Here is an 8,979-nt window from a genome sequence, read left to right as displayed (position 1 = left end):
TATATAATATAAAGTAAATTATACTATTATATATAATTTTAAACTTTTTCATGTATATGAAGTAGATCATATCATATGCCACATATATGACATATATATATGATACATATCATGATATGCAATATATTTCATATATATATATGAAAAAAGCCTGAGAAAGCATCCAAGGGAGTGTTAGCAGGTAAACTGAGCAGTGTAAGTGAGACTAGAGAAGCATGCAGGTGTCATTCAAGGCCTTTAGTTCCTAATAGATATTTGGTTGTTTTCCCAACAGCAGGATGGAACCATGTAAAATTTTCAAGCATATTTACAGTAAGATCTGGTTGTAAAGATTGCAATGAGGAATATTTTGGAGGTGAGCAAAAGAAACAGCTGAAACATAGTGACTAAGAATTTGGACCCCAGAGCAAGACAGTCTGCAGTTGAACCTAAACTACCCAATTTAACAGCCATGTAACCTTGGGCAACATATGTAATCTCTCTGGGCCCCAAGTTTCCTCATCTATAAAATGATGATGAAAATAGTGCTTACCTCCCAAGGGGGTTATGAGGATTAAGTAATGCAGTATAAAATGTTCAGAATAGGACGTCATACCTACTAAGCTCTATATGTTGTTGTAATCCTGCTTTTAAAATGAGACTTGCGGAGATTAAGTAACTTGCTGAAGGCCATGCAACTGTAATTTTGAAGTAGTCATGTAGCTTCAGTTGAAGATAAGGTGGAATGATAGCATGTTCCCTGGGTTATAGTATGGCATACTACATCACCAGTTAGTATCCCAAAGGAAGAACAACTCTAGCTGTCAAAAATGTGATAATAAATAAATCATGATGGTACTTGCATATGCATAAGGTAGGTAAAATGTGAGTGGAGTTATAGTTTTTTTATTTGAGATGACTGTAAATATTATATATTTTTCATCAAGGTAAAAACTAAGTATGAAGACAAACTAAGTGTATCCTCGAGTGTTTTACCTAATCCATCTGACTAACTCCTTCCAATGCAATACCTCTCCTCCTTAAGTAGGGGGGAGGATGGACGGATTTAAAATGGGGAAAGAAACAGAGTGATGTATACTACTCCCGGTGGATTTAACCCCTCATCTGCCTAACTTTAAAGTTTATGCTTAGTCTATTGATTTACAGGCTTTCACTTCTGTTAAAATGCATCACTGTTGTCAGTTTGCAACTCTGGAGATAACATTGATGAGCAGCTCAAATCTCCTTGGTTACCACAAAGTGACACTGCCAGGAATGGTTTATTAACATGTCTGGCTGCTGACAAACTTGTCATGTGGGAAAAGTTAGGGGAGACCTACCCTTTGGGAGCTTTCAACCAGTTTATTTGTTCTAGCTCCCACTTCAACTTGTTATCTCCCTGAGAGCATACTTATTCCTAACTTTCCCCCTCCTAAATCCCATTTCATCGAAAAGGGCATTGGACCCATTGTATCTCATTAACCTGTGCTGATGAGTCAGTAATGCTGATTGGTTATCCCATGTTGTTGTGCATTCAAATACAACAATCAAGAAATGTTTAGGGTCTCATTATTCACTCAACAAAAATATGTAGTGAACATTTATAATATAATATATATTATATTTAGTGAACATCTTGAGGGAAAAAAAAGCAGTAAACTATCTATAAGACCTTAGTTCTATGTTGTAGACTTTGATACATTTTGTTTCAAACTGATAGTGTGAACACCTAGGAAGAATTCCTCCCCAGTCAACTTCTTGTTCTAGTGCTTCTTTTTTCTTTCTCCCTTAGTACTTGTTCTCTCTCTTTATTTCCATGTTTGTTATTAATTTTCCATTACGCGTCATAGGAAAGGCCAGAGGTATTGAAGTTTTCTGTATCTGTTAGCAGTGGATTCAGTGGATTAAGGTATTTTTATCTGGTACACTAATTGATCACTGTGCTTACTGCCTTTATCTCTCCTCCTTAGAGGGTAATATTTTAATTCCCAAAACTTTATCAAGATCTTCCCAATTTAGACTATATTTCATTATTGATTAGTCCTTTCTTCTCTACTCATTTCCATATAACAGCTAAGCCTCACATTAATTTGGGTCTTTTTTGGATCTAATGTATGTGCAAGAGTGCTACACTGTCATTTTTTTTAAAACCCAGATTAAGAATGTATTGATGAAATTTCAGATATCCTAAGCCGGCCAAATAATGAGAAAGGTTCACATTCAAGAAAAGGAGTTCTGGGATGCCTGGGTGGTTGACTTAAGCATCCAAGTCTTGATTTCAGCTCAGGTCATGATCTCACGGTTCATGGGTTCGAGGCCCACGTCAGGCTCTGTACTGGCAGTGTAGAGCCTGCTTGGGATTCTTGCTCTGCCTCTTTCTGCTGCTACCCCATTTGCACGCTCATGTGCACACACTCTCTCTTTCTCAAAATAAATGAACTTCAAAAAAATTTTTTTAAATGATAAAAAAAATAAAATGAATCCAAATGGTTGAACCTCCTATGACGTCTCTTGGAAACAAATAAAAGTAATGGTTGTAAAAGACTAGTGAAGTTAAGAAGCCCCTGCTTCTTTTGTAGGATGATAGCACAGCAAAGGACCTGGAAAGATCGTAAGACAAAAGTAGCTCTCTGCTGAGGGCAGTACTGCCCCTCGGGGGCATTTTGGTTGTGACCCCTAATGCCTAGGGTTGCTCCTGGCATTTAGTGCCAGGGGCCCAGTATACCCACAGCACACTGCCTACCACTGCTTAGTATAAGCAACATAGTTGGTTGATTCATTTTTCAAGGGTAATGAAATGCATGGTGGAATAGTTTCCCCAAGGTCGTATGCCCAGTTGGTGCCTGAACTGGAGACAGAGCTTGGAACTCCATTCCAGGATTTTTCTCACCAGACTGACTTTTGTACATAAATGCTCTTTATACAGCCAAAGGAAAATTGTTCAATTCAAAAGATTCTTTAAGGTGTAATATTCTCATTCTCTTCAGATTATTCCCACACTCCGATTCTCAGTGACATTTCAAAAACTGCATAAGAAAATCACTCTCATTTTGCAGTTGTAAATTTTATTTTTGGAGGGAGGTGGTAAGTTTTGTTGTTATCCCTTCAAAAATGCTTTTATTAAACTTGATCTTTTGCTTTATTTCCCTACTCAATCCAAATAACTTTTGACCACTTTAGGAAATCAAACTTACTTTCAAATGCATATAATGTGCTGTTTTTAAGCATCGAAAGGAATGAACATGCAATTCTCATTCAGCATATTGAACTAACTCCAAGTGTGTCATTTCCCAGGTGTTGTGTTGGGTTCATGGATGCAGAAGATATACTACCAAAAGAAAAGAAAAGCATGATCCCTCCTTCAGACATGTGAAAAAGTAAGTCCGATATACTGGTTATGGTGATATTATGGGAGGCTACATGAATGTTGAGAAAGGCCACTTAAATCCCAATGTTGGCAGTCAGATAGGCCTTCTGGAAGGTTGATGTCCCAGTTGAGAATTGAGGGGTAGCCGGTGATAATCATACACGTGGTAGTAAGACAGAGGTTGGGGTAAGCAGAATAGGAGATAGAAATCTAGACAAAGAACAGGTTGGGTTATACAGGGAAATGTGTCGCAACTGTAGAAGAGCAAATAGCTTACTTTGGCAGAAACATAGATAAGCTTGTCTGTCAGTTGAGAAATGGAATGGAAGGGATAAAGAGGCAAAGACGAGACCCGATGAGACAGATAAGCCAGGCCAGAGAGTTTGGGTTCTATCTGGAGGGAAGTAAGTAACCATTGAATGGTTTTAAGAAGAGAATTGGTAATTACAGAAATAGAATTTTGAATAAACAGTTAGCTTCTAAAAATCAGAGCTTCATAGGATACACCCATTGGATGCAGTATATTCTTTTGACATTCTTGTTGAAATTCATCCTCACCACTCCCATCCATGTTGTATATGTGTTTCTGGTCCTAGAGTGAGTTTGGCTCAGATCCTATCCTTTTTCTGTCAGTGACAAGCCCCGGTTTCCAACCGATACTTTTAATTAGTGCTCATCATTGCTGGGGACAGATGTTGTCGTAGTAAAGAATGAGGAGATGTTAGTTCAGAGTGCACAAGGACAGTGTCAAAGAGGGAGGACTTAAGGCATTATTATACATACAACATAATTAAATATTAATGAAAAATGGTACTTTTCCTGTCATTACCAGGCTTTTGTTTTGCAAAGACAAACTACTAGATGAAATAGTGGAAGATATATAGCATTATTTCTGTCTGAATGAATGTTGGAGATGTAGGTAACAGTATTTTTTAAAAAATGTGCTTCCACAAATTGCCAAAGGGTAGGTAGGTAAAAAGTGTCCACTGGATATACTGCAATAATTAAAGAGATGTTTTGAGTGCTGACCAAGGAATGTTGTTTTGTTTTTTTTTAAATGTGTAACAATAATAGCACTTTATTGACTTCTTTTCACATTAGATTAAAGCACCATCCTTCCTCACGTGTTTACTTCGTAGGAGTTGTCGAATTTTGCATGCTGATATACAAGCGAAAACCCAGTTTGAGCCTCAATAAAGTAGAAGTAAAACATTCTTCAGAAGATTGACTATGAAAAAAGTAATAAACTTGGTAGTAATGAAAGAGTAAAGGTTTTCTCAAGATAGAAGAGCTTTGTACTCATTTAAAGTCAGATGGCAAGAAGACAGGTGGCAAGAGATTAAAGATATTGGAGAAGGGAAAAGAAATAGGACATTTGTTTTTTTCTGAGACAACATGAAGGAATGAAAGAAAATAAATTGAGACACGAGAACATAGAGGCAAATGGGTGAGAAACAGAAAATCATTATTTATACCTCCTCTGTTTTCTAAAAGAATTTGATTTTGAGGCAGCTTATAAAAAATGACACAGGAATAATGAAGTTAATAAACAGAAGGGAAAAAAACCCTGAGGACTTAGGAGGAGGAAGCAAATATGATATCATGACGTCTAACATAGTTTGAAGGACAGAGGATCAAATTTGTCTCTGAAGCTTTTGACAGTCAAGGAAAAGGGCAAAGGTGATATGTGTCCAGTTATCTCTTGCTGCATAACAAGCCACCTCACACCAGTGACTTACAACATTACCAATCATTTATGATTGTCTCTCATGGCTCTGTGAGGTGCTTGTAGTTCAGCAGGGATTTTCTGGCTCTTAGTCTCTCATGCATTTGTAGTCAGTGGCTGAGGTTTGAATCATCTAAAGACTTGATCATTCACACATCTGGTGCCTGGGATAGGAAGACTCAACAACTGGGCTGGAATAGCTAAAGCTCCCCAGGTGTCTCCATCTCTGTGTGATCTCTCTAGCATGGCAGCTTCAGGGTACTTGGCACGTGGCACATGGTCCAAAATGAAGCCAGCAGAATCTCTCTTCCCTTTATGACCTGGCCTTGGAAGTCACTCGGCATCACTTCCTCTGAAGTTCTTTAGAAGCAAGTATCTAAGCTGATCTATGTTCAAGTAGAGGGGAATTATACTTACCTTTTTAAAGAGAGAAAATGCCAAATAATTTGTAGCACGTTTTATTTATTTATTTATTTATTTATTTATTTTTTTCAATGTTTTTTATTTATTTTTGGGACAGAGAGCGACATAGCATGAACGGGGGAGGGGCAGAGAGAGAGGGAGACACAGAATCGGAAACAGGCTCCAGGCTCCGAGCCATCAGCCCAGAGCCTGACGCGGGGCTCGAACTCACGGACCGTGAGATCGTGACCTGGCTGAAGTCGGACGCTTAACCGACTGCGCCACCCAGGCGCCCCTGTAGCACGTTTTAAAATGACCACATGATGCAATAGATTCTCATTGTCAAAAAGGCAGCAGTGTGTCAGTTGTCCACGTTCACACCTGATGTTGTCCGTCTTTTGTTTTAAACATAGTAAGGGGGAAGATCACCAATTGTAAGAGTAGAGATGAACAGAGAGTGACATTAAGGAGGAAGGTGTGTGTTTGGAATTTATCCAGATAGGAGCATGTGACCCCAACACAGCAGAGCTTTGCTTCTCAAAGCATGGTCTAGGACCAGTGGCATCTGCACACTTAGAGCTTGTTAGAAATGCAGAATCTTGGCCCCTGCCTCAGACCTACTGAATCAGAATTGCATCTTAGCAATACCACAGGGGATTCCTATGCAGAATAAATTTTGAGAAGCACTGCTCAAGAAGTTAAATAGAGTTGTTGGGTCATGGGGGGAGGGACAGAATATTCCTGTGTATGCACTTAGAGTGGGGCATGCATCTTCCTTCATGGGACAGTAACAGAATCTGAGTGGGATAAAAAATTACTAAATAGAAGTCATCTGAGTTTGAAAATTCCATGCATTCATTGACCTTTATAAATGGCATGGATGTGGGCGCCTGGGTGGCTCAATTGGTTAAGCGGCTGACTTCAGCTCAGGTCATGATCTCACGGTTCGTGAGTTCGAGCCCCACATTGGGCTCTGTGCTAACTGCTTAGAGCCTGCAGCCTGCTTTGGAGTCTGTGTCTCCCTCTCTCTCTGCCCCTCCCCTACTCATGCTCTGTCTCTCTTTCTCAAAATTGAATAGACATTAAAAAAAATAAAAAAAAATATATAAATGGTATGGATGTGGGTATTTAGGTGGAATTGAAATGGAAATAAGATCTAAATAGATTGGGGGAGGAAGGGTGCAGTTATGGGGGATGAAGGCTGAAATAAGGCTTGGGAGCTGATATTACAGAAATACAAACAATGGTATCCAAATAAATGGCAGGCAGAAAGGGAAAATACCAAGTTAGTTTTCAGAGATAGATAAATATTATTTTGGTGCACTGGAATTGTGTTAGATGGAATATTACTTAAAGCAAGTAAATTATTGACAGAGTCATTAACTTTGTTTTATAGAAATATCTGCAGTAATGATATTTATTATCCTGATAAATACCCTGTGTATAGTTAAGGGCAGACAACCAGCAGAACAGTATCAAATATTAGCAAATTTCAGTGCATCATCACTGATATTTCCAACTGTGGTTTGTATTAAGAGTGTAGAGATTGGACGGGGCGCCTGGGTGGCGCAGTCGGTTAAGCGTCCGACTTCAGCCAGGTCACGATCTCGCGGTCCGTGAGTTCGAGCCCCGCGTCAGGCTCTGGGCTGATGGCTCGGAGTCTGGAGCCTGTTTCCGATTCTGTGTCTCCCTCTCTCTCTGCCCCTCCCCCATTCATGCTCTGTCTCTCTCTGTCCTAAAAATAAATAAAAAACGTGGGAAAAAAAAGAAAAAAAAAAAGAAAAAAAAAAGAGTGTAGAGCTTGGAGAGTGAGGAGATCTTTGGAGAAATGGCTGATACCAATTCTAGGCCAGGAAATGCACTAAATGTGTCTAGAATATCTTGGCATATTGAAGGATAGGGGAATTATTAGAGACAACTGGGTTCATGTCTAATGGACACCAGAGGCAATTTGCAGGGGTTTGCACTTGCCAAAGATGGGATAATATTGGCAACAAAAAGAATAATAATGATAATGGATTGAGACACATAAAATATATTAAAATCCATTGGTTCTTAATGATACTTGCACACAAAAATTCTCATTAGTCACCTTTGAATATGCTATGGAACCAACACTTTATTCTGAAAACTGGTAAATGAAGTGAAACAATCAAGCATTTATATCACATTTCTTGTATCAATAGTATTTAAGGGTGCCAAATAGTTAATTAGGGTAGACCTTCTAAAAGAATTCTAGTGAATAAATAGGGAAGCAATGGTAGAATTAGAATATCGCCATCGAACTCCTAATGAAATAATGGATTTAGGCCATGATCATCAGTGGCTATTAAAACTATTAGGTGAATTTCTTATAGGGAGCTTTGTAATGGTAGAGCAGGCTGGTAACTGCAAACCCACTGCCCTTTCTTGATGTAACAAAAAGAGAAACAACTAGATACTATGTGCTTCCTAATGGAACTACCCAACACTCCTATAGAATAGTCATGCCATAAATCTGGGCTGAGTCTGATCAAGCCTTTAGCTTTCCAGAAAATATAAGAGCCAGGATAATGTATGAAAAGTCTGCAGAGGGAAACAATCAGCAAAGTTTAAAAGGTGGAAATCTACAACAAATCTTCCACAAATAAAATTATGAGGGAAGAAAAACTGTGAGAGAAAATTTAAAGATTAAAAGATATGTAACAGACTTTGGGTTTCAGTTCTGACCAGGAAAGATCTAGGAAATCATCACTCTCATTCTTAAAATAAGAAAATAATGTTGAAAAAAGACCCATTAGAGAACTGAGGTTATGGGGCAACTGCTACCCCCAAATCTGGAGAGATAGGTGAATACAGAGAAACTTAGCCAAGATCAGCTGACATGGATCAGAAAGCACTAAAGCCATAAAAAGTTAAAAGCATTTAAATAAGTTTGATGAATTCCCGAAGGCTCCTGTGGACAAGGTCAAGAGTGAGAAAGTGCCATAGTCCCAGGCTTAGAGGGTCCCCATACTTTTAGAAGTTTTACTTCCAGAATTCTACCAGAGTTTCTAGGTATAGGTCGGGGGGGGGGGACACAACCTTTTGGGTAGGATAAGGAAAAATTAATAATTTTGAATTATGCTCCTGGGGAAAGCAACCATTTGAAATACTCCCAGAGTAGACTTCATGACAAAGGGCTGTCCTCCTTAATTGAAACAAAATAAAATACTCAACCCACGGGCAAGGAAATAATAAGCCAACTTTAGCCCCTCTGGCTTTTCTGCCTCACCTAAAAGGAGAAAAAAAAGAAGCTAAGGAACATTTATGAAGGTCACAGCCCAGGGACATACACTGTTAAAAGACCCTTAAAGGAGTAAAAGCCTGACATATAAGATTATCGAACACTCCCCCTTCCCATACCTTATCATCACATCAACAGGATTTCAGTATAATAACAGTGGATTACAACTGAGAAAGCTGCAAGACACAGACTCGATTTAAGAAATTGTACTTAAAGAACCACCTCTCCTCCAAAAAAGAA

The sequence above is a fragment of the Prionailurus viverrinus genome, chromosome B3 (genome assembly GCF_022837055.1).
Source record: "Prionailurus viverrinus isolate Anna chromosome B3, UM_Priviv_1.0, whole genome shotgun sequence".
NCBI lineage: Eukaryota > Metazoa > Chordata > Mammalia > Carnivora > Felidae > Prionailurus > Prionailurus viverrinus.
The sequence above is the reverse complement of the archived record's forward strand: the minus strand, read 5'-3'. Positions refer to the sequence as shown.